The sequence below is a fragment of the Alligator mississippiensis genome, chromosome 13 (assembly GCF_030867095.1).
Source record: "Alligator mississippiensis isolate rAllMis1 chromosome 13, rAllMis1, whole genome shotgun sequence".
In the NCBI taxonomy this organism is placed as follows: Eukaryota; Metazoa; Chordata; order Crocodylia; family Alligatoridae; genus Alligator; species Alligator mississippiensis.
In genome coordinates this window covers 12,479,717-12,503,038 of record NC_081836.1, presented here as the reverse complement: position 1 = coordinate 12,503,038, position 23,322 = coordinate 12,479,717, and the positions used below count along the sequence as shown (strand labels likewise).

The 23,322-nt window shown below is 49.5% G+C and overlaps 1 non-coding gene across 1 annotated transcript; it reads left to right on the top strand.

Annotated features, from left to right (window-relative positions):
* The first annotated feature begins 7,268 nt into the window (after positions 1–7,268).
* On the top strand, positions 7,269–7,397 carry LOC132244705 (small Cajal body-specific RNA 15). The gene has a single exon (XR_009456442.1). It is a non-coding gene; the product is annotated as a small Cajal body-specific RNA 15 (non-coding RNA).
* The last annotated feature ends 15,925 nt before the right edge of the window (positions 7,398–23,322 follow it).

Sequence of the window (23,322 nt, the reverse complement as noted above, 5' to 3'; positions counted from 1 at the left end):
GAGCCACAGATCAAGACTGTGGGGTTTTTAGTTTTACCCACCTGGAGTCTACATTGGCTCAATTCCCTTCTAACTTCATACCAGCTTTACCCTGGCATAAAGGCACTGATTACAATGGAGTCTCCCCAGATTTACATCAACAGTTAGAAAATGGACCCCTATTGATGGAGACTGGCAGAGAGAGCTGGGTTTTTAAAAATGGCCAAAGCCCATTTCATTGCAAAACCCAGGCTATTTCCCTGAAAAGCTATTTTCATAGACACCCACCCCAAACAGGCAGCCTCACTCAGGGCAACACAACCCCCCTCATTAACAAATTTGAAACGACTTCCTCCCTAAGTGGAAGCAGAGTCACAGCTAGGACTCAGTGGTGTAGCCAATACCACATTTGCATTCTACATTAAACCTTCAACCACCAAAACTGCCCCTCTGCACAGCAATAGCACTAGGTGCCCAAAAAGGATCCATGCACCCCAGGCCGAAAGGACTCGTGGTACCATTAAGGTCGGAGGCATCTGACGAGCAATCTGGGTGTAGGAGTGCAGCTTTATCACATCCTTTCATTATTCTCATGGCCGGTATTCCAGCATCTCTTGGTCACTTCCTGGCCTGGGATGTGATGTCACAGTTCACAGTGGTCTTTGCACTTCAACACCAGCAAAAAAAATGTACTGTTATGCCCAGGATAACATGGTAACCCCCTCCCCTGCCGCTCACCCTCTTGGTCAAACAAGCCAGCAGCAATGTGAGGAATCTCAGCGGGTGACAGAAGCTAAGAGCACTTCATGCCTTTAGGGTGCTCCAGGCTTGTGCCTTCTTTTGGTAGCACAAGAAGCAGATGTAGTATTGTGTTGGCCTCTGATTAAACACAAATTAAGAGCTTCAAGCTGAGAGCCCTGTTCTTAGCATGCCGCAGGGACTTTGTGGGAGGGTACGTGAGTCCATGTTGCAGCTCTGCTTGCTTTGTCTGCCACTGATCCCTCCTGCAGTGTAGACCCTGCAATGACACTTTAGTTAGCGGGTGGGTTCAGATATTGCAGGATCTTGAATTAGGCAGCCTCTATGTACACCTTCTTCCAAAGCTTCCAGCCAAGATTTTCAAATGTGGCTTTGGAGGAAAATCAATGCAAGACCCCAGACAGAGGGTCTGGGACTGCATAGCCTTGGCCTCTTCCCTGCACTTTTGATCTCATTCCTCCATTGGCAACACACAAGATACCTTGTACATGGGACAACTTCCCGATGCCTGTCATCTCTTCCTCCTGTCAGGCCAGGCGAGCGAGTGCTGCTTTAGAATGATGGATGGGGAAAAAGTTTGCTCGTCCAAAACTGCTAGGGCCCAGATCTTAGTACTTCAGGGTCTGTGGTGGCCAGATAGAGCAGGGAGGTCACTTAAAAAAAATTGTCTTCCCTCAGAAACCTGCGTGCCACTGTTGGCTGACCCATACGCTTGCTTATTCAAATGCCAATATGTCTCACTGCTCACAGCCTGCATTGCTATCTGTCTTTGAGACAGTACATCCATGTACACTGCCAGTGCACCCAGGCCATATTATACCCCAGATCCTCAGCTGTATGCATTTACACCAGAACATCTGGCCTCAGACACAGAAGATCCCTCAGAGCCAGACTTGAGGTTCACGGACAAGGCAAGATGAGGGGCAGGACTTTGCCTTCTAGGGCCTTGCACGTCCAATCGCAGTGGTTAATCTGGCAAAAAATTCACCTGAAAATAACTGCTGGGTTACTAGTCTGCTCACATGGCGTATGCAAGGTCCAGGCCATGCGTCTTTACTGTTCCAACCAACGTGCTACGCACCAGGGCATGGAGGAGGAGGTTTCGGAGCCTGTTCTACATTTTTACACTATCTGCTAGGAGGGGTTGGAGCTTCCAGTTGTTTTTACAACACAAAATTACACACCCATCTCATCGGTGGTGTTGTTCTCCATCCTGCACCCTGTCCTGTTGAGGAGCAGTCATATTGGGAGGTGGAACTACTAGAAGAAGCACACACTGCGCTCTCCAGGCAGCAACACTTTGGCTCCACTCTACCTTATGACTAAGATCCACTTTATATACAGGAAGACTGTCTGGGGAAGAGGTATATTTTTTAGCCCAAATATTTATGCTAACACAGCTCCTTATGCCAACTCCATCATCACAGCCTACCATTGCCTTATAGTATAGTATAGTTCATTCCTGTGCCCGCACTATGGAGGCTGGGACTGCCTTACTGATACCACTGCAGCCAAGGTGATGCAGCGTGTGCAGGTAGAGGAGTCCTTTAAGTAAATGAGACAGAAAAGGACCAACACTCCTCTTTTCTCCAGGCACATAGAATCAGGAGCTGTGTCCTAAAGCAAAGCCAATAGCCCTGCCCATCGGGTGGGATGGGAAGGGTAAGTTGGCCACAGCCTGTCCCCTGCCACCTCAAGGTCATGGCAAGGGCACAAGGTGCAGTGCAGCCGGTGGGCTACTGGTAGGGGAACACACTGTGTCTGATCCCCCTCGGCCAGGGCTTCAGTAGCAAGCAGCTACAGGGAAATGTAGAGTCCTCGAGGCTCAGTGCGACAGGGGAGGTGAGACTGCGGAGCTGACAGCTGGGCTTATCTGGAGCATGAGCGCAGGCTCCAGCCCTGTAGCCTGAGCACCTTATCAGCCCTCCCAAAGTGTTAGTTTTTGAAACGCTACCGCTAATCTGCCAGCGCTGACAGGCGATGATGACGATATCCTGCCCAGCTGGCAGGAGGCCACCCTGCCCTCTGCCACAGAAGGACGTGGCTATTTCCAGGGGTTTGGCTCACACCCCAGGTATTTTCTGGGAAAGCAGAGGAGTGCTGTCAAACTAAGAACAGCAAGCTGATAACAATCACTGCAGCCATGACCGGTTACTAATAAAGGGAAGATCAGAGAGGTCTATCTGCCACCATATTCCTCCTGCAGAGACCCTCCACTGGTCTTTCCCACTCACACTCACCCCTCACTGCAAATAAAGGGGCTTCACCAGCTCCACCCAGCCCAGCTGGACCCATCTGAGTGTCCCACCATTGTCTCAGCCCAGCTCCTGACATGACGGATACTACTTCCATCACCTAAAGAGGTCAGGTGCCTGGCTGCCCTGCTGTGCCTGTCCATCCCCTCTACAAGCAGGACCTAGGTGTGTCTTAATGCTGGTCCCCAGTGGCCAAACTCAGGGTCATACACTGTCCCATTCTCAGACCACAGCTGATCACTCCCTAAAAAACAGGCAGAGACTCCTGAAAGCAGATCATGGATTTCATGCAGCCACTCAGTTTTCAGTAAGTCCAGTTCCTCTTGGGTACAACACGCAGCGGCAGAGGGGAGAATCAATGCAGCACCTATGTCTGGCCTTGGTGCATTCCTGTCTGTGGTTACCACAGTCTGCACACCCAAGGGTGGGAACTGTAGAAAACAGTGTGCTTAAATCATGTGAAAAACCTGCCCCTTACAGTGGCATTTGCCTTTTGAGGTAACAAACCCCTGAGACCAGCAGGCCCTGTTCACACAGCTCCAATCCACTCCAGGGCAGATAAAATACTGCTACATTTGAGCAACACTGACCAGGTTTTAATCTGTGACTGAACCATTCAAAACTTTTTGTTCTTAAATAGAAGCTTATATCCTGCAAACATCTACCCTGAAAGGCCTGATCAGCTCATCTGATGGGCTGGACTTGGACCACGGCTGGAAAGTCTGACACCCTGCCCTGGGAGAAATACCACATCTACTCATTTACGGATCACCCCCCGACACACACACATGCTTTCCGGAAATGCACGTGTACAACTGCTCCTGCATTCCTGCACAGGGTGCCAGAGTCCATCGCCTGCCTTGTTGTGGAAGAAGCTTTGGACCCTAATGGGACAGTACGTACCATGCTCCCAGATGTGACAGCCCATTTTATCAGCAGTGCTTGGCATTTGTTTTGCTCTAGCGCCGTGTTTATTCACTCCGTGGTCCGGGATGGATTCTCTGCTTGCCAGCAGAGGTCACCACGCGCTTCGCTCAGGATGGAGGCAGGGGGGGCGAATGCAGAGACGGGGCTTGGGTAAAGCAGTGTTTGCAAAACCTCTCCCTTGCTGCTCCCACCCAGGGCAGCACACACAAGCCCTGTGCCCTTTCCCATGGCCACACCAAACGGGCCCCCATAGCAGGCTCGATGAGCAGGGGAGGTGGCCTGATCTCACATGGAAACCAAGGGCTCTGGAGCACCAACTTCAGTTCAGTCTCCCTGCATTCGCGCTGGGGTGGCCAAGAGCTGACCCTGGCCCTGTTCTCTCCCAGCCCGAGCAGAGAGTCACAGCCTGTCGTGTGACAGCCGTTTGACTCAAGCCCAGCAGTCTCCAGGGGAAGACGATGGAACAGCTTAAAACCGTCTCCCCGCTGGGCCTCATTAGCGTCAGCAGAATGTGATGAATGCATCTGACAAACCTAATCCGGGACCTTTGCCATCAAAACCCAATGCTCCAGAACCACCTCCAGCCTGCTACTAAATGCCAGGCTGCCGTCTTCCTCCACCCCAGGCAGGAGATGGGGCCGCACTGCTGAGTACCAAAGGAAGGTGCGTGAAAAGAGGCACATCAGTGAGGGCAGTTAAACTGGGCAGAACAGGAGGCAGTTCCCAGGCAGCCCCCAAGAAAAGTGCTGGGCTCCTGTCCTGCACTTTCACAGAAACGGCCTTTCAGTGCAGGAGTCTTCCAAGGTGAACCCTGGAGGGTGATACACCCAGCCCCCACTTCTCCCCATCCATGTCCTTTTCAATGAAGGAGAATTTCCCCCAATGGGAAATAACTAACAATCCAGTCTTGGCTTGCCAGGTAGTCACCAGATCACCTGGAGATAGCTGGAATCCCTTCACGGCTTCATTGCAGAGACTTGATGGGCTTCTGAAGGGACAGGGCTGCCTGCCTCTGCCACCTAAACATGCCTTCATGTCCTGCTCCCCCACACAACAGCCCCCCTACTGCCCATCCCAGGGGGAAAGCATTAACAATAGGATGGCTCCAGCCTGGAACGATGGGAAATGACAGCACCAGACTATTCATGACATCTGGGACACGGGCCAAATTCTGCTCTCAGAGAACCTGCTGTAAACCCAGTGGAGATGCTCCAGATTTACCCCAGTGTCTGGGAGCCAAGTGGGCTCCTGGCTCTCCCTTAGGGCTGGAGAGAGCTGGCACTGCAGGCTCCCCTCCCTGACCGCCCGGCTGTCAGGATGCATCAAGAGGGAAGGCAGCAGAGTGACAGGGAGCGAGGTAAGCACCTGCCACTGGGTAATTACCAGTTGCGCGCAGGCTCCTGACGCTGTGCACTGAACCCTGGCACAGCTCTGCAGGAGCAGGTTCAGGTACCCAGGCAAATGCTAATGTCTAATAATGAGGGGCCTCTGGTGCCAGCGTCTATCGGGGACCCGGTGAGCCTGCTTTGACGAAAGCACTGCACCCACGTCACTGCCCTTGGAGCCAGGAAATGCCAGTGAGGATGGAGGAGGCTCTGTGGGTCAATAAACCCAGAGAGAGGCGGATAATGGAGTCCTGCATCACTGCTCAAGCAGGACCAGAATGGATTAACTGGTGTCCAGCTAAGCAGCTCACTCACCTCCAGCCTTGGGACTTAGTCCCCCTCACAGCCAGCTCTGAAGCAGGGGCAGAACCACTGCAGGGGACATTTGGCATGTTGTCTGTCATCAGCAAAGATCTCCCAGAACTTCACACACACAAAGACAAAGCCTCAGGATGCCGCTGAAAGCTGGTGAGGGCCCTGGTCCCTGTTTTATGGGTGGATAAGCAGAAAAATATGTGCTGTACCTATGTCTGGTGCAGCGTCACACAACCAGCCCCTGGCAGACCTGGCATGGGAGATCCCAAGGAGCTGGTGGAATTTCTCCAGCAAAGCAAAGTTGTGTCTGAAAACGCCAGCTCATTGTTCAAAGCAACTCGCGTCCTACCACTCTTTGTGCTTTCAAAACTAACATCTTACCTGAATTCCTGGTTTCCAATCAGTTAAAAAGAGTGGTTTCAGTCCAACTCAGACTGGAATCAAATTCCCAAACCCCAAAGACATTCTGTGAGCCACAATCCCTGTTTCACCCCAGCTTTGCTTGCAATCCCAGAGCTCCTTGATTTAACTCACTGTGTCATGCTTCTCCACTTGTAAGTGTAGGGCAGTGTGAGAATGAACTAACCAGCCTGGGGTCTGAGTTTAGTACCAGAGGCTCATTTCTCCTCTGGCTGTCCTGGGCTAGAAGCTGGACTTTACAAGGATCACAATTTGCAGCTTACGTTAGGCCTGATGTATTCAGGGGTCCCTCATGTGGATCCAGTCTCATCACTTTAGACATGCAAAGGTAAAGACATTTCAAATATCTAAAGGGCCATGAGCAGGCAAGGAGCACATGAGCTGGACAAGAGTCTGTCATTTATGCACAGAGGAAGCAGGATAGCATCAGGAGGGTGGACACAGGTAGCACCAAATTTGTGCTGATCAAGAAGCCACACTGCCTTAAGCTCCCTGGGCACGTCTACATGTGCAATTCATGTAAGGCAATAAATTGTGGACCTTATTGCTCCAGAGTTTATTTTCCCAGGTGTGCTGGGACCACAGCATGTTGAACCAGGTCAGAGCAGCCCGGGCTGGCAGGGGACCCCAAGGTTAGCCTGCCATCCTGGGGTGCTCCAACTCAACTCAGAGTGCTGCAGAGGGGCTGGCTGGGGCACGTGGGTGCTCCAGTGTGGGGCTAGCCAGCAGGCAGCCCCTGCACCAAAGCACCCTCATGCCCCAGTTAGCTGGGGCAGCACCTACACATGCGGCGCTGTGGAGTAAAAAAAATCCACAGCAGAATAGTACTTGTATTTACAAATACTGTCCTGTTGTGGAGTTAATTAGTTTACTCCAGCCTAATAGGGCTGCAAGTGTAGACACAATGTTTACTGGGGAGCTAATTCATCTGGTGTAGATGCATCCCCTGTGGAGAAACCTGCTGGGATTATCAGCTCTTTGCAAGGGAGATGGGACTGCAGAAGCCTCACCAGAATTTTTCCCCTCTACTGATAGCCCCCCCACTAACTACAGCCCCTTTGCTGAATGCATGAGCCACATAAAGCAGTCACTTCAGATGCTGCTAAGCAGGAAGTGAGGATGGTCTTGTGGTTTAAGTACTCAGCTAGCATGCTAGTGTTACAGGTTCAAATCCCACTGCTGGAGGGTGAGGGGGGAGAAAAAAAAAAAGGGTCAAATGCTTATTTCTCTGGAGGGATAAGAAAGTGGAGCTTGTAAAGTCAAATAGCTCTGCTGATACTATCCTCCTAGATTAATTTGGTAGAAAAACAGGACCTGGCTATGTAATGGAGTCAGGGCTACTTATCTACCAACAATCTGTTTTGCTTAATCTACCAAATGGAGAACATGGAAGTGAGGCCAGCAGAGTTCACAGTGAAAGGTGCACCTGTGTAATGGGGGTCTCTGGTTACCAGAACAAATGACTCAGAGGTAATGACCGCTATCACGGAGAGTGTTTGATGGAGGCTGGTTCTCTCTCCATCACAAATCAGTAAGCGAGATGGAAGGTGAAGCCTGTGGCCTGTGCCAAGAAGGAGAGATCAGATGATCACAGATCTTAAGGCTAGAAGGACCCATTAGGAAGCTACTTCTGTAGCAGCTGTTCACATGCTCAGAGTGATGCTGAGCAACAGGCTGGCAAGGGGGAGAGAAGAGGATGTTAGTGTCCCAAGATACCCACAGACACAGAGAGCTTCAGCTGTCACCTTATTACGCAGGGAGGAGTAAAAAGATCCTCCGAGAGGGAGGGCAATGCTTGCCTCTTATCAGATTTGGGGTGACAGCTCCAGTGCCACAGACTAACAGTCCAGTTCAAGTATGTTCCTGACCGGTTTCTCTCTCCCTTTAACCTAGAACCACCATAGAAATGGTGGTGATATTATGCTGGCACTGAAAGCCTTGGGCCACTCTAAGAGCACTTGCTATCCTGCTTCTGTCTGTGACCCCTCTCACTAAGAGCACTTGCCCAGCCCAGCACTGTCCAAATGCAATGACAATGAGGCCAGTTTTCTTTCAGTGGCAAAGTATGTCCTTTCTGAGGACACCAGTGAGAACAAGAGCTGGTCAGACCTCTCCGGTAGCAGTCCTGGGAAAGGAAGGAAAGTCCAGTGGCAAAGGGGCTAGTACTTCTGCCCACAGGACCCTTCAAAGACAGTAAAGAGCTCAGTCCACCCCTACCCCCCAGGGTTATACCCACCCTGGACTCTCAAGCCACAACACAAACAGCTTCTCCCTCATATTGCCTCATCCCTGAACCTCTTTCAACTAGAAGCTGCCCCATCCCCTGGGAAGAGCTGACAGAAAACTCCATGAAGCCCCTCTTGGGTCACATTGCCCCTTGCTCTTAGCCTGGTCCAAAAGCTTGCTGCAGCCTAGGCCCTGCTGCTGCTGCCCCAACACCTTTTCAAATCATGCTTTTCCTGGGACTGGACACTGGACTGAAGTCTGAGGTCAGGGTGAAGAGGTTCAAACAGGAGTGACTGATAAGCTGATGGGGCCTGCAGGCAGGGGCAGGGAGAGCAGCAAGCAAGTGGAAGGGGAGAGAGATTCACTTGAATCCTTCTGTCTGCCAGATCCCAACCCAAGCCCTGCTCTGGCATGCACCTGGTGCTAGCAGCAGGTGGACAGCAAACAGAGCAGTGCACTTGAATGTGTAAGTGAGGGGGATGACAAACAGGGCATGATCTCGGTGTGGAGCATGACCAGAGACCCCAGGAAAGTCCCCAGCATTTAGACAAGAGCTAGATATTCTGATTGTTGGGACTCATTATAGCGTCAAAGGGACAAAACATGATCCACACCCAGCATACACAGAAACTGAACTCTCTCACAGCCCCTGGCAAGCCCAGATAAGGATATAGGCAGGGGAAGCAACACCCAGTTAATTACATCTATCTAGTTATTCAAGGGTGCTCAGGCCAAAGCCCCTGGCGGGGATAACACGTGTGCTGCCAGCACTGGCCAGTGCTAATACTGCAGCTATAAAGTTCACAGAATCATAGAAAGTGAGGGTTGAAGGGACCTCAGGAGGTCGCATCTAGTCCAACCCCTTGCTCAAAGCAGAACCAGCCCCAACCAGATTGCTCCAGCCAAGGCTTTGTGTAGCCGGGCCTTAAAAACCTCCAAAGATGGAGACTCCACCACCCCTCTAGGTAACCTGTTCCAGTGCTTCACCACCCCCCTAGTGAGGTTTCTCCTAATATCCAACTTAACTCTCCCTTGCTGCAACTTGAGACCATTGCTCCTTGTTCTGTCATCTGCCACTGCTGTTCAGCTCCATCCTTTTTGGAACCACCCTTCAGGGAGTTAAAGGCTGCTATCAAATCCCCCCCTCAACCTTCTCTTCTGCAGACTAAATAAGTCCAGTTCCCTCAGCCTCTCCTCATAAATCATGAGCCCCAGCCCCCAAACCATTTTTGTTGCCCTCCACTGGACTCTCTCCAACTTGTTCACATCCTTTCTGCAGTGGGGGGCCCAAAACTGGACACAGTGTTCCAGGTATGGCCTCACCAGTGCAGGACAGAGGGGAATAATTACTTCCCTCAATCTGCTGGCAATGCTCCTACTTATGCAGCTCAATAAACCGTTAGCCTTCTTGGCAACAAGGACACACTGCTGGCTCATATTCAGCTTATTGTCCACTGTAATCCCTAGGTCCTTTTTTGCAGAGCTGCTGCTTAGCCAGTTGCTCCCCAGCCTGAACATATGCATAGGATTGTTCTGTCTTAAGTGCAGGATTTTGCACTTGTCCTTGTTGAACCTCATGAGATTTCTTTTGGACTAGTCCTCCAATATGTCTAGGTCACTCTGAATCCTAGCCCTACCCTCCAGTGTGTCTACTACTCCCCTCAGCTTGGTGTCATCTGTGAACCTGCTGAGGGTGCACTCCATCCCATCTTCCAGATGGTTAATGAATATATTGAATAAAACCAGCCGCAGGACTGACCCCTGGGGGACTCCACTTGATACCAGATGATCTCCCTTCTCAATGGGGCTCCAATGTGATGCAGCTGCATTGCCAAAACTGCTTGGCAATCTAACAATAGCCTCCTCTTCTCCTGTCATGAAAAGACACTCAAATCCCCATCTCTTTCGAACACATATTGCCAGGGATATGGGTAATCCTAGTGCTTTAAGTTGATTTTCAGATGAATAACTGGTGAAAATGCTGAACACAGATGTACAAATTGCTTTTACATCCCCAGCGCCAATGAAAACTTCAGCCTTGTCAAAATGACAACCAGGAGAGCCAGATGGCTCCTTATTTCTATTTTCTCCATAACACTTTAGCGCAATGGCTTCCAACTTCCTGCACAGCATGTGGGGAATTCTTGTGTGTGCAAGAGGAAGATTCATTATTCTCCTTTTAGGGAAATTCCCATTGTTTGCCAGGGGCCCAAAATGTCAGGCCTCAAGAGCAGGGAAGCAATTGCATGGTAGGAGAAAAAGCAACCATTCAAAGCAAATACTTTTTGATTTCAAAGCAAGTTGGAACCTCTCCAGGAACTGGGACTGCCCCAAGCACATGGCCACCTGTCTTGCTACCCTCTTCACCATAACATCTGAGGGGGGACTTGGTGGTCATCCATAAGTATGTAAGGGGTGAATATCTGAGAGAAAAAAACCTGTTCACTAGGGCACCCCAGGGGAGGGCAAGGAGCAATGGCCGTAAACTGTTAGATGATAGTTTCAGGTTGGATTTAAGGAAGAACTTCTTTACCATAAGGGTGACCAGAATCTGGAATAGACTTCCCAAGGAGGTGGTGCTCGCCCCATCCTTGGGGGTCTTCAAGAGGACACTGGACAGGCACCTGGCTGGGATCATTTGATCTCAGCAGTATTCCTGCCCAGAGCAGAGGGGCTGGACTCGATTTTTTGAGGTCCCTTCCAGCCCTTAATTTTTATGATTCTATGATACTGGCCAGGTCTTCCTGACAGCCTGGGGGGACTCCAGCTGTAATAAGTCTAATTCAAGTCTTCACCCGTTGGGTACAGGCTCCATGCCTGTTTGCCTATGTTCAGGATGCAATAATAGTTTTGAAGATGGGCAGAAACAGGTTCAGTTTCTCCTGTTCCCACAAGCATTTCAGTGAATCCTGGCTGACAGCAGCTGCAGACAAGCAAGGAAACACATGATTTCTTTGGAGATCAGGGCCTCAAGGTTGTAAATGATGGACCTGTTGATCTAGAAAGGACAGTAGATCCCTGAAGTCCAATTATAAGAATCAATCGTATAGCCAAACAAAAGAAGGCTTAAGGCACTTTCCCCCACCCCATAACTGAAGGAGAAGTAGGTCTGAAATACAAGAGATCCCCGACTGAGATCAGATAGAAGAAATTCATGCAAATGAAGAAACGAGCTCATTTCACAGAAAGGCTCCCAATTAGGGGATGCACCAAAAGTAGCCTCATGTGACAGATGATCTTTTAAGTTCCTCTTGGGATGAAGTCATATGGTGTTGAAGTGGAGACAACAGCTAACCTAGAAACATGGATGCACCTGAGGCTCCTGCTCCCAAGGGCACCAGGAGAGGAATAGATGTGGTGTTTGAGACTGGCTGGGGTGGGGAGAACCATGGCATGAGATGTGCCATAAAACAGGGGCTGGAGCATAATGTGGAGTACCTAAATATACATGGACACCCCAGGACCTCAGGATGCCCCTACCATCAGTTTGGAGGACCCATGGCCCTGTGCAGTCAGGCTCCCACTGGCACGTGATGCAGAGACACACAACTGACACCCACATACTGCATGGGTCTGTCCATGGGAGACTGGAAAAATCAGTACAGCTTCCCAGGGACATGATCTGTGGGATTAAACCCAGCACCTATGGGCAAACTGCAGCTGGTCTTGCACAGCTCTAGAATGGGAAGCTCCTCCCAATCTCCCTTCTGTGAATTGCTTCACTGACAGGGCAGAGGGACTGGGGCACAAGATGGGGTGGAAGCATCTGTTTCTATCTAGAATGAAGGCTCCATACAGGCCGGGGGAAGGAATATAGGCTGCACCTACTCAACAGGGATCAGAGCTGCCTCCCCACCCCAGAAACCACATCATGCAGAATCCCCTACTGCAGCAAAGCCCCAGCCATGGGGCCCTCCCTGCAATCAACCCAGTCTGCCTCTAACCCCTGTGCTGCCCTTTTGCCCCGGGGAAGGATGCAGGAAGAAGGAAAGAGATCCTTGGAGAACAAGCAAGAGGGGGCAAGAGATGATCCCAGGCTTCCCTCCAGCATGGGGTAGTGCCTGCAGGGGATTGCAGTGTGGTCCCTTAGAAAGAGGAGCCCCCTGCCAAATCCACCCCCAGAACACAGTGCTCAGACATCCCCTGAAGTCATGGGCATGGAAGTAGCACTAGGAGCTGGCACCTTCCTGATGCATGGGAAATTCTCCTGGGGGAAAAGGCAAAGTTAGAAGGGAGCCCATAGTGGAAAGGGGCTCAGCTGTTGCCAGACAGGGAATCTTCCTCCCTTTGTAACACTGAAACCAGTTGGGAATTCTCTCCCCTAAGCAGATTCCAGCACCCCCTTCCCACCCAAGCCAGCAAGACCATGAATTCCAACCAGTGCAACTTGCTGGGACAACTGGTCATACTTGTAGGACTCGGAATTCCTTGGCACTCTCCAAATCCCAGCCTGTCTCCTCTCTGAGAATAATTCATATTTATTTATTTATACTAATATGATTTTAATTAATAATCATTGTAGAAGACCCCAAACCTCTCTGCATTTGCTGCTGTGCAAAAGCCAAGCAGCTCTATGTGGAGGGGGCCTGCGAGTACACCGCACCACCCATCTCATCCCCTGGTTCTCAGGGTTTTGTTTCTGCAAAGCAATGAAAAAGCCAGCCCAAGGTTTATCAATGAACTCAGGCACCACCTAGCTAAATCAACTGACACACACAGGTAGCATCAGGAAAGCAGGCAGCAGGGACCTCAGATCCACAGCCACAGGGCGATGCTGTGCTGCCAGAGTGCAGCCCCAGCCGAAGGAGAATGGTTAGTTCCCTCCTCCCTTTGGGCTAATGAGAACAGGTCAGAACCTCTTAAACCAATCCTTGCTCTGGCAGGAGCTCAAAGGTGGGCTTGGGAGGGGTCTGGGGGGTGGGGGGTGAGGGGGAAAGATAAAAAGGCTGGTAACCAGAGATACGGAGCAACGTTGCCACTGGAGAGAACCAAGCGGAGGAGGAATCAGAGACGCCGTGGTACAAGGATGAAACTCAAACTCATTCTCTGCTGTGGATGTCTGCTGCTTCTGCTCCTCAGCCAGGACCAGGCGAGGGCCAAGCCCATTTCCAGCTTGCAGGTAAGAGACTGGCTGCTCCAAGTGACAACCGGGAGCTTCTCCTTCCTTAGAAGTTGGGAGCACTTGCTCTAAAGCTTAAGATCAGCTAGGACTCTTCTTACCCATCTCAGGGACCAGAAGATGCTCCACTGATTGTGATACTCAGGATCACAAGGCTGGCAGACAAGGGCTGTTGAATGGGACAAAAGCTGTTCATTGCCTGAATTTGCTCTGTACTGATGTAATGGCAAGTGTTTTTCCCTTCAAAGGTGCTGGAGGAGATTTAGGGCCAGTCTGGAATTGAGTGAAGCCATAAAACTCTGGGGAAGCAGCAGCTTCAGTTTCTTTCCCAGAGCACAGGAGGACTCCCCTGACAGCCTTACCCAGGCATCAGCAGTCTCAGCCCTTGACTCTGCAGGTTCACCTGAGAGCGGAAGGGCTGGGGTCTGCTTGCACGGGTTTGACAAGGAGGGGACTCTCCTCTCACCTTTTCAGGAGTGTCACAGGGGATTCAGCCCCTTGCCTGAGAGCCAGGAAAGCCAAACACATTGTATGTGTGCAGGAATATGACACAATAAAGCAGGGTACTTGGACCAGCCATGATTCAGTGCTTGAATTATTCTGCCCGCATCCCACTACTTCTGTCTGTCCTGCAGCCCTCCAGCCCCCAAAAGAAACATGTGACCCAGCACCACCCTCAGCTCTCAACCCTTTCTCTGCTTCTCTGATCATCTCCTCTGCCTATTTCCCCATCCTTCCAAAGCATGCTTACCCTGGCCACTTCCACCCTGTTCCCCCAAGCCATCCCAGACACCAGGCTCCCACATCCACCAGAGACTCAGCCCTCATTTCCTTTGTCAACTTTCCAGGCTTTGGTTTCCTTGTCAAATTAGGACTAACAGGAGCTCATTGCAATAGCTCATGGTCCTAGGGACAGCACCCCAGGTAAGGTACTAGGAGGACTGGAAAGAAATGAAATCACGGTCATTGCTTTCCAGGATCGTTTCTAAACATTTTTTCCATTAAAATAGGTGTGTTTAAAGTGAGCACAGACCAAGGTCTAGATGAAAATAAACAGGAGTCCCTGAACCCCACCTCCCTCCTGCTCCCCTCCCCCACTTCTTTTCCATCTTTCAGAGCCTGTCCAGATTGCTAGATGAGGATGTGGAGCATCCCCTGACTTCAGAGGAAATGGACCATGAGCAAGAGGACGCGATTCCCATAGGCACCTTTGACCAAACAGCCCCTGAGCTCCAGTGGGCCCGGAAATCCAGGGACCCGTCGGAGGGGGCCCTCCTCAGTGATGCCGCTGTCCAGAGACTCTTCAGTGACTTCCTGGGTTCATCCAGGACACACAAAGGCAGAAGCAAAAAAGGTCTCTCCAGGGGCTGCTTTGGGGTCAAACTGGACAGAATTGGATCCTTGAGTGGATTGGGGTGCTAAGTGCTTGCTATGGTAAGAGAGAGCAAGAGTCAGACTGTGTATATGTTGAGGGGGTGGGGTGCAGGGATGCAGAGGGAGAATTGCTTTGTAAAGATCCCTAACATAACATCTATCCCTCCTTCTCCCACCCACAATAGACTAAAGCTACCTTGGCATGATGTCTGGTGGATACTTGGCTCATTCACACAACACCCCCAATGCTTTACTTATGTGACTTATACACCGTCTATCGCAGCGAAGGCTTAGGGCTGCTTATAGTAAGAGAACGGGACAACTTACAAGAGCAACTAGCACATCAAGACAAAACAGAGACCCTACCAGCACTTCGCTTCCCTCCTCCACATCTGCTGTGTGCGTTTCATCCTGCTGCAGACGTCAGACCACAAAGGCTTTTGCCAAATCCCTAGTGACACTGGTACGAATGCAGAGGAGCCACCTTGAGCAGGATAGCTGACCCTGGCTGTAGAATAGGGAGAAGCCAATTACCCTCTTGAGTCCTTTCCCATGATAATTCCTTCTGCTTTCTTGACAGGACTTCCAAGGCACATTGCCTTTCAGTGATATGTTCACTCCTGATTTCCACCAATTCACCTACAGATGTACTAACTGACTCCCACCTCAGCCCAGCCCTCATACACTTGACTGCTTAGAAACAGACCAATGCTACCTTGTTTGTTTGCATCAAAAAACTTTAATTTATATAAAGAAACCTTTTTTCTGAAATTTAATAATGAAAGTATGTTTGTCTCATTTATGTGCAAAGAACAGTCCCCATTCTGTATCACAGACATCACAAATAAATGGGGTTTGACACTCTGGTGAGTTCATTTTGAGCCTTCATTCTGTTTTCTTCCTTCTAGTTCATCATTCCTGAGGACAAAAGTGATTCCCCAATTGACAATCGATAAAATAAACATGATCCATTCAAATTCACCTGTTTCAGACGGTTGTTCAGCGGCTACAATGGACAAGCTAGAGGCTGTTTGGCTAAAACCTGGCATGTTTGAAGGTTTTAAAAAAATTCTTTAAGAAAAATCTCTCATGGTAACAAGCTGACAACACAGGTCAGAGGCAAGGTTGATGTATCAACTTCACAATTAGGCATCACTAGGGTTTGGATCCAGGCCATGAAGCTCAAAGCGCTGTTTATACTTTGAGCGGAAAGGAGTAGTGACTTTATCTGACAGCAACAGTAGGCTGTTATACTCTATGCAGACCAGGCACTAGAAGAGTATGCAACATATTGTCTACTACCATTTTACACTGATAGGAGGCCCTTGTGCTTGCCTAATCCAAGATGTCACTTTAGCCAAGATAAATGTGGAGATGCAATTAAAATGCTTTGGGGGAAATATTGACTGGCTAAGGCACAGTTATGTATGGGGGGAAAAAAAAGTCCTCCTTTAAAGGATTCCCACTGGCATCCTCCAAGACAAACTAGCTCAGGAATTACAAATAATCTGGGTTATTTCACTCTTAGGAAAATCTGCCCTGAATCTAGCCCAACTTTCCAGTGGCACCAGATTTGTTCACTGTTACTTGACAAACACAATACACTCCCTAAGGTCTGATGGCACAGTGCTGCTGGTGGTGACCACTCCACTTGTGTGCCTGGTCCAATTAAAACCAGTGGGGCTGTCCATGTAAATGCTCTGAAAGAGGATCACATTATGGGCATGGCTGTTCATTGCCAGCCTAGCTCTACAGATTCACAAATCAGAACCCCAGCTGGTTTTGCTAAAGGCATAAGCTGTGCAAAGGTATTCCTCAGGGGCACCCTTAAAATCATGTTCCCATGAATACTGCATGACTGCCACTTTGAGTAAACTCCTTGGAACAAACAGCTTGCACCAATGCTTGTTCCTGACAGCATTCCCAGAAAGGACACACAAGAGAAGCATATGCACAGGTCCCAACCAACTTTGCCAGTAAATGAACACTAATGAGCACCAAGTGAAAGAGAGCTAATGTCATCCCAATCTTTAAGAAGGGGAGGAAAGAAGACCCGGAGAACTATAGACCAGTCAGCCTTACCTCTATCCCTGGGAAAATCCTAGAAAAAATTATCAAAGAGCACATATGTGGGACCCTGCTGGCTAATGTGATGTGGAGGGGTAACCAACATGGGTTTTTAGCAGGCAGGTCCTGCCTGACTAACCTAGTTTCCTTTTATGACAAGGTCACCTATTGATTAGATACAGGAGTTGAGGTGGATGTTATCTATCTGGACTTCAAGAAGACCTTTGACAAGGTATCCCATACCATCCTTATAAATAAACTGAGGGGATATGCCTTGGATGATTATACGGTAGACTGGGTAGCAAACTGGCTCAAGGGTCGCACTCAGAGGGTGGTAGTGGATGGTTGGTGTCAGCCTGGAAAGATGTGGGCAGTGGAGTCCCTGAGGGCTCAGTTCTGGGGCCGGTGCTGCTCAACACCTTCATCAGTGATCTGGATGAGGGGGTGGGAAGCACCCTGTCCAAATTCATGGACAACACAAAATTATGGGGTGCAGTTAACACCCTGGAGAGGAGGAACCAGATCCAGGCCGATCTAGACAGGCTGGGGAAGTGGGCAGAGACCAACAGGATGCAATTCAATAAGGACAAGTGCCAGGTGCTGCATCTAGGGAGGAAGAATTGCCATCATTCCTACAGGCTGGGGCCGACCTTCTCAGCTCCACTGAGGCAGAAAAAGATCTTGGAGTCCCTGTTGACTCCAGGATGAACATGAATCGTCAGTGTGATGAAGCAGTTGGCAGAGCCCATTGCACCTTGTTGTGCATCCGTAGTTGCTTCACAAACAGGTCCAGGGAAGTGATTCTCCCCCTCTATGCAGCACTGGTCAGACCGCAGCTGGAGTACTGTGTCCAGTTCTGGATGCCGCAGTTCAAGCGGGATGTGGACAACCTGGAGAGGGTCCAAAGAAGAGCCCCTGATTAGAGGCCTGCAGGGAAGGCCCTACGAGGAAAGGCTAAGGGACCTTAACCTCTTCAGCCTCTCCAAGAGAAGGCTGAGAGGGGACCTTGTGGCACGTACAAATTCATAAGGGGAGAGCAACACGAAGTAGGCGATGATCTGGTCACCAGGGCACCCCCTGGAAGGACAAGGAACAATGGCCATAAGCTCCTAGAGAGAAGGTTTAGGCTGGACATTAAGAGAAAGTTCTTCACAGTCAGGGTTGCCAGAATCTGGAATGGGCTCCCAAGGGGGGTGGTGCTCGCCCCATCCTTGGGGGTCTTCAGGAGACTGGACAGGCACCTGGCCAGGATTACATGACCCCAGGGTTGGTGACCCTTTTCTTGCCTGCCAGGAGCAGGGGGTCAGACTAGATGGGCCACTGAGGTCCTTTCAGACTCTATGAATCTAAAATCAGAGGAAGCTGTGAGCACTTTGATAATCAGCCCGATAAGCAGCAATCTGGCTCCAGCTGGAGACACCTGTGGCTTCTGGACCCGATTAAGGGTTTCACATCAACAGTAGCTTCATAAGAACTCTGACTTTGTTGGATTTGCACCATCCCTTGTCAGAGTGGAGATTTGCTCAGTAGAAGGACCCCGGGGAAGAACAAAACCAGAGTCTCAACCTAGGGCCTAGACATTGCTGCTAATTTATCATCAGAGTCCTAGGGAAACAGTCAGCATGGCATCAGGTGGGGATCACAAAGCACAGGATCCCTTAGGAATAACGGTGCCTGCGGTGCTCTTATGACTTGCTCAAGGTATCAGTGGCTCCTTTCCTCATCTACCTGTGGTTTCATTTCATCCTTTATAAGTCCTTTTAGCATTTAAGGACCTCCATCGGTTTTATTCTGGTTTCTTTCTCCCTTTTGGCCCTTCTTCTTTCAATCTTAACATTCTCTTTAGAGGTGAAGATATGAATGCTGAAAACACCACCAAAAATTCTCTAAAAGCAAAACATATTCGATGATCCAATGTAGTCACTGCAGCAATAGTCCCATAATGGAAAACCCAGACGCTGCTCCTGAAAGCTGTTGACTTAGAAACGATATTTAAAAGGCCTGCTGTTTGGGAATTGGCTTATATGTACAAAGATGTGCATTGTAAGGGGTCAAGATGGACAGCAGGGGTTAAATGGATTTCTAAATAGCTTGGGAGACACACACAGCTTCTCATGGCCCTGAAAGCAGACACAAGCACAACAAGGCCAACAGATGGACAAAGCCTGAGAATGAAGCGGGACATGCCTTAACACAAGATCACAGCCTTCAAGGTAGACAGGTTGTCTAACACAACAAGGACACACAGCCTGGGAACCAAAGAAGTATGTACCATACTGTCCCATAACACAAGATAAGTGACACCAGCAATAAAGCCTCAGAGAGCAGGGGGGCTCAAGTCCCGGTTTTCAGGGAACAGACCAAATTAGGAGAAGGCCTGGAAGGCTACATGGACGTGTGACCACAAAGAGACATCTAACCAGAGATAGCCACAGATGGAGAGTCATCATCAGGAGTCATCAAGGGGGAAGGAGAATACAAAAGCAGAAACTTGGAATTAACAGAGGGTCCATCCCTTTGTCTTGTCCCTCCTTGTCATCCTCCTCCTTCTCTTCCTTGAGAGGGGTTCCTATCCCCATCCCCCGGGAAGGGTCCCTGAGGCCACCATGGGCAGAGGGCATACCGGCAGCCTGTCGCATGTACCCCACTGGAGCGGGGCCGTGGGCCTCGGCATCCCACCTCCAGACTGCTGACACCTAAGAGAAAGAGCCTCAGAGTGGAGCCTGCATCCTGCCCAGATGTACTTTGACTCTGATGACAGCTCTAGGATTGGTAGATATAGACTTGTTTGATTGTTTATACACAGAGCATTTCCCCAGTGCACCTGAAGGATAGAATTGGAAGGGTCAGGGTCCAGCCCTGGAACAGTGCAGGATTGGTTGCTCCTAAACCATCTCAGGCAGATGCCGATACAGTCACTTCTTGAAAACCTCCAACAAAAGAGATACCACAGGTTCCCTGGGCAGCTCAGCCCATTGTCCTATAGTTCTGACACTCAGGGAGTTTTCCCCTGAGCTTTAATCAGCTCATTGCTGTCCAAGGAAGGATCACGCCAGGGAGAGGTTGAGCAGAGGCTGGTAGATTGATTTATATCCCAAATGTAGGTGGAGGTGTGAAGGGCTTGTATGGATTATCCTGTGCTAGGCCCTGGCCCTGCCACCAGATCTGTATGCATGAACCCCATCCCTCTGAATTCTGCCAGTCTCAGGATGGGGCCATACATGGAAGAAACAACACAACAACCCTCTCCCTATCATGCAAAGACCTTGGAGCCCTGCACAAAAATAAACACAAGCTTAAAATAACAAACCTGACACTAAAGGCACAAAGAAAGTCTCTTCTTGGGAAATGAGAAACAGGGTCTGTACATTTGCTTATAGCCAGGACAGGAAACATAGCTAGTAAGGCTACAGACTGCGCAAATCAAAATTTTAAGCTAATTGGATCTGGGTTTGCGTCAGCAGCTCGGGAACTGCTCTATACAGGAGCGGTTCCCAAACTCTGACAGATGGTGCACCACCAATTTAAAACGATACAGCCTTAAGCACCACCAGCAATTTTTTCAGTTCAACCTTAAGTCCCACCAGCAAATTGGTCATATAAAGTAATTATAATAAATCTGTTAAATACCACTGACAGGTTGTCTGCATGCCACTGGTGGTACATTTACCCCAGATTGGGAACGGCTGCTATACAGCCTCCTCCTCCACTTCAGCCAGGCTATACTTAAGCCCTGGAGATAGGTATGCACAGACAGAGTCTGACAACTGCCTTAACATTTAATATGCCTGTGTCTCCAAAAGATATGCAGATGGTTCAAGACACAGGCTTCTTTCCCATGTAGAATCAGGTGACAAGACAGGTCTAATGTGATCTGAGGAGCGTGGCTGTGTTGAAGCAGAACAATTAAGCCACTGGTGCCAAACAGGTGGTAATGGGGGGTGGGGAGAGCTGAAAATGTAATTCTGCATATCTTAGCACTGTCAGGATCAGTGATTTTCTTGTCACCAGTCCACACACACTGAAAGAGGCAGAGCAGTCTGCCATGCCCGTGCTTGTTTGTAAGCACTTCAAGCAAAGATCCCCCCTTTTCATGTGTTTAGGTAGGAGATGGGTACACAGCTGGCTCTGATGGGCTAACAGCTATTTACCAGTAATTGAGCTGCAAAAATGAGCACACAAGAACCTATGGCAGGTGGATTTTAAAACATCCCTGCATTTCTGTCAGATTAACATTCAAGTTCATCGAATCAGGAACTGAAACAAAAAACACATGATATCTCTGACTGGATACAGCTAAGTGACACTTTGAATTGGAAAGGGTTGAACTGCAGAGCCTAAGCTCAAACATCACATTCAGTTAAGGAAATTGCTAGCAAACATTCATAAATTGAAAACGAACAAACAAACAACAAAAACCCTAATTACAGGCTTGCTCACTGCAAACTTTCAGCTCAGCTCTATGGTTATTCTTGCTAGGTCTTTCACTAAAATTAGGTCATTTCAAACATGAAAGGCCTCATTGTCTTCCTATTTTCTTCAATTAATAGAGTTGCATTAGTGTTGCTGAAGATGATCCATTAAAGCTTCAGGTTGTCCCTGCTCTTTAGTTGCTCTTACTTAATGTCAAGCTCTGTTACATATTCCCAGGACCTGTCTGCTCCAAAAATGCAGTTCTCCAGAGACAGAAGGGAAAGAGGCCAGACTCTGATTTCAGTGTATGCCATCCAAGGGGAGTTGGCATGGTGTACCAGACTTTAGAGGCCTCTTCCTGCTAGCTCCCCTCGTTCCCTGCAGCTTTCCTTCTTGGCACTCTTACCTGCCAAGTCTTGATGGAACAAACTGACAGGGAAGGCCACTCATGGGTGAGGAGACCTTCAGGAATTGGACCCTTGCCTGGGCCAGGGCCCTCCTGGCCTTGTCCCACTTTTACTCTAGCTGTGCCTTCTGGCTCAGGGCCCACTATTTAGGGACACAAACTTTCAGTGAACTGGGGCATGCCCTTGGGCTTGAGGACCTGTCACCCCAAATCTTGCTACGACCTTTCAGTCCCTGACCATCTTTGTTCTTATCCCCCAGTCTCCATCTTCTGTCTTCTCAATCAAGTTCAAAATTCAGGGTCTCCCAAGCATACCTCTCAGTGGCCTCCACCTCCCCTACAGCCCCAACCTAGACCACTGAGAACAAAAAAAAGAAAATCATCAAAACCATAGGCATTGGCTTGGCTCCAAGCCACAGACACAGAAAATGTCCCAGAGCTTATCTGGTTCTTGCTGCAGAATCCCTGATCTGCTTCACCCCAGCTGCCACTCTGCGTCCCCTCTTCCCAGCCCTGACTTCAGTCCCTTAGCCTTCCCATAAGGTCCTCCATCTTCCTGTGGCTCCTATGGCTGGGGTCTCTCTCAGGCTCATGGCTTGGGCTTATAAAGGGTGCTCCAGGTCACCTACTCTTCTACTTCTGTCCATGGGCCACCAGGGACTGCCTGAACCTGGACCTGGTAGTCATCTTGTTTCAGGCTCCTCCACCTGTTAGTTAACTCCAGCAGCACAAGAAAGTGTGAATAACAGGAAAACTAATAATGCAGGGAAGGTAGAGGGGGATGGGGTTGTATAACAAAAGAAACAGTCAAAGGAACACCACAAAGGGAAGGGACAAACTGGCAGGCCACAAAGGAGCATGGGGGCGGGGGAGCCCAGGCACCCTTAACCCCCTTTCTCTAGTAACAGAGTTCTCTGTTATACTCAGCTACAGCAAAAATCATACCAATGAAGTGACTCTGGATTTAGGCTGGTTTAAGAAGCCCAGAATCTGGCCCAAAGTTCCTAAAAATCTTTTGTCAGGTGTCACCATTCCTCCAAGCTACCGACAACTTTGACACTGAAGGTTGAACAAGGGCATGAGTATGCCTAGAGGGAAGAAAAGGTGTGCATTATAAAGGGAAATGGAGAACTTAGTTTAATAAAAATGGTCTACTCAGCTGAGGACAATGCACTCCAGACCAGGAGCCAGTTCTACTGGTTGTGACACAGGCTGTAACCAATAGGTGCCGACCCCAAGCTGTGACATCTGCATTCTCATAGTGTTTATAGCATAGCAGAGTAGCCTACTCCACACTGCAGAGAGAATGAAAACGGGCAGCAAACAGCCAAGCCCCTATGCTCCCTGCCTTCTCTTTAGGAAGTCTGCTCCTTGGCTGAAGAACTAGGACTATGACTTCACAGAGTCATAGAAAGTTAGTTTTGGAAGGGACCTCAGGAGGTCATCTAGTCCAACCTCCTGCTCAGAGCAGGACCATCCCCAACCAAATCATGCCAGCCAAAGATTTGTCTAACTGGGTTTTGAAAGCCTCCAAGGATGGAGAGTCTATAACCCCTCTGGGTAACCTGTCCCAGTGTTTTACTACCCTCCTAGCAAGAAAATTCTTCCTAATATCTAACCTAAACTTCCCTTGCTGCAACTTGAGCCAATTGCTCCTTGTGCTGTCATCTGCCACCA